We start from the raw sequence: 2,543 nt of genomic DNA on the forward strand, positions 1-2,543 counted from the left end.
TGGCTGCGCTGCTAAATCATCACACCTTCACTGCTCGCGGGGTTATTCACTTTTCCTTTCTCTTTCCTGCTGAGCTTACTGATGCACTGGCCCAAACCTGTTCATGTGGCTCTTGCTGTCTGGTCGCCCAGTGAGGAAGGATCAGCGGGCCTGCCAGCTCCCAGGCTATGGGAATTGTCTCTGAGGAGACTTCACAGTCCAGATAGGCCACAAGGGGTTATTTCCTCTCCTCCTTTCCCATCTTCTGGTTCCCGATGCCCTCATGGTCTTCTCTTTCGCCTTCTCCTCAGCAATATAAGATCAAAGGCTGTAAATTATTCATTCACAGTTGAATGGAACACATTTCAAAGTCAGGGCTGCTGGGCATCTTGGTCTCAGAGTTGCCAAGGGTGAAGGCCCACATGTTTGGGTCCAGCAGCTCTGTCAAGTCCCGGCCCTGACCTCTGGAGCCAGCCCTGCCTGATCCCTGTCCTTCCCACCTCTCTGATTCCCTCCCTGACTTTTCCCTGTCCAGAGTTCCCTGCCTCACCTTACCCCAGAGGAAACCCAGTATCAGTGTTACTACCTCCTGCCGTGTGGGTGTGTCTGTGGCCTCCAGGGCTCCTGTTACCTGGGACTCCCAGGCTGTCCCTTCAGATGGGAGCAGAGAGCCTGCATGTTTGAGAGGAGTGCCTAAGATGAGCCAAGCACCGGACTGGTAGTCGTGCTAACAACCACTACAGCAAACATTTGATGCGTGTGCCACGCGTGTCAGGCACTCCTTTTAGCACTTTTTAATGCAACATCCCTATCTCGCCCATAACAACCCTAGGCGGTAGATACTGTTTCTAGCCTGGTGTAACAGACGAGGAGACTGAAGCTCACAGAGGTCAAATGACTTGCCCAAGGCCACACAACCTGCAAGTAGCCAAGCTGAGATATGAATCCAAGCATCTGATACCAAAGTCCAACGATGTACCACTCTGTTAAAGCATATGCTAGTTCATTTATCCTTACACTGACCTCACGTACAGATGGGGAAACCAAGGTCTTGAGAAGATAAGTGACTCATTCTAGGCCATGTAGCTAGTGAGTGGCTGAGCCAAGATTCGTTTTCTTGTGTTTTTGGAATCTCAGTCTTAATTGGCTGCAAGGCTTCACACGCTCAGTCCGATGCCAGGGCTCAGATCTTGTTGAAAGCAGCAGTGTCCACGCTCTGCGCATGCTCCTCGAACTTGGTGATCTCCTCTTCCAGCAGGTCCGTGCCCACCTTGTCGTCCTCCACCACACACTGGATCTGCAGCTTGTGGGTGCCGTAGCCCACAGGTACCAGCTTGGAGGCCCCCCCCACCCCAGGTCAGCCCGTCCAGCTGGATGGAGCTCACGCAGGCCTCCAGTTGGGCCATGTCCGTCTCGTCATCCCAAGGCTTGATGTCCAGGAGAATGGAGGACTTGGCCACCAGGGCAGGCTTCTTGACCTTCTTCTCGGCATGCTGTTGCAGCCTTTCCTCCCGCAGCCGGGCAACCTCCCTGTCCTCCTCCTCATCGCTGCCGAGCAGGTCAGTGTCATGGTCCTCGTCGTCCTCTGTGACGGTGACTGCCTTCCTGGTGGGGGGCTCCACTTGGCGCATGGGAGACACGCGCTGGGTCTGCAGAGCTGTGGCTGGGTGGGCGAGCTTTTCTCTGGCGCACTCAGCCAGGCCTCCAGCCTGGAGACAGCCTGCTGCAGATCCTGCACCACCCCTCGCAGGCTCTGGTTCTCCACTTCCAGGCTGGCAATCCGGATGACAAGCTCACTCTGGTCTCTACCGGGCCCACTGGAGGCCCCAGGGCCTGAGCTTCCAGCCAGGGACTTCTGGATGTTTTCTCTGGCTCTCATGATGTCACGGAGGATCACGCTGGCGCCGTTCTCCTGGCGTGAGGAGCCAGCCACGGACCCGTTCATCTGCTCATAGAATTTCCTTTCTGCATCATCATATTTGAACTTGTCAAACCAGATCTTCTCGTGCACTAGAAAGTTTGTGGCCATTTTCACACCAGCCAAGGACACAGCGACCAACGAGGAGGGCTCGGCCTGCGTGACGGCAGAGGAAAGGGCCTGAGCCAAGATTTGAATCCAAGACATTCTAGTTCAGGATCGATGTCCTCTGTACTGCCTTCCCTGAGACTGATGGGTGAGCTGACATTCTAGACACCCTTACGAAGGGAGGGATGAAAGAGACCCACTTGCAGACCCAAGGAGACTCAACCTGTGTGCTGGGAGGGGTGGGGGCCCCAGGGAGCCCTGGATGATGATGGATCCAGGGTCTGGAATTTCTTGAGCATGAATGTCAGCATATGTGTCTGTGATACGGATTCAGTCTAATGCCACCCTCACTGAGAGATTCAGAACTGACTAAGGAGAGAAACAGAAGCACTTCCTCTCTGAGCTGTTGCTTTCCAATGAGCTTTTATCTCCAAGTAGCAGAATAATCATAACCCACAGCTCCTGCGTGTGGCTGATTAGCTTTGCTGCAAGTTTCATTTGATTACGACACAAAAGTCTGTCCGTGACTTTGGTTGCA

At 54.1% G+C, this 2,543-nt stretch overlaps 1 pseudogene across 1 annotated transcript; it reads right to left on the minus strand.

The window, feature by feature from the left end:
- Positions 1 to 1,123: 1,123 nt before the first annotated feature.
- Positions 1,124 to 2,133, minus strand: LOC308606870 (elongation factor 1-delta-like; annotated as a pseudogene). The gene has a single exon. The product of its transcript is annotated as an elongation factor 1-delta-like (transcript).
- Positions 2,134 to 2,543: the final 410 nt, after the last annotated feature.

This window comes from Mesoplodon bidens, assembly GCF_964165515.1.
Source record: "Mesoplodon bidens genome assembly, chromosome: 19".
In the NCBI taxonomy this organism is placed as follows: Eukaryota; Metazoa; Chordata; class Mammalia; order Artiodactyla; family Ziphiidae; genus Mesoplodon; species Mesoplodon bidens.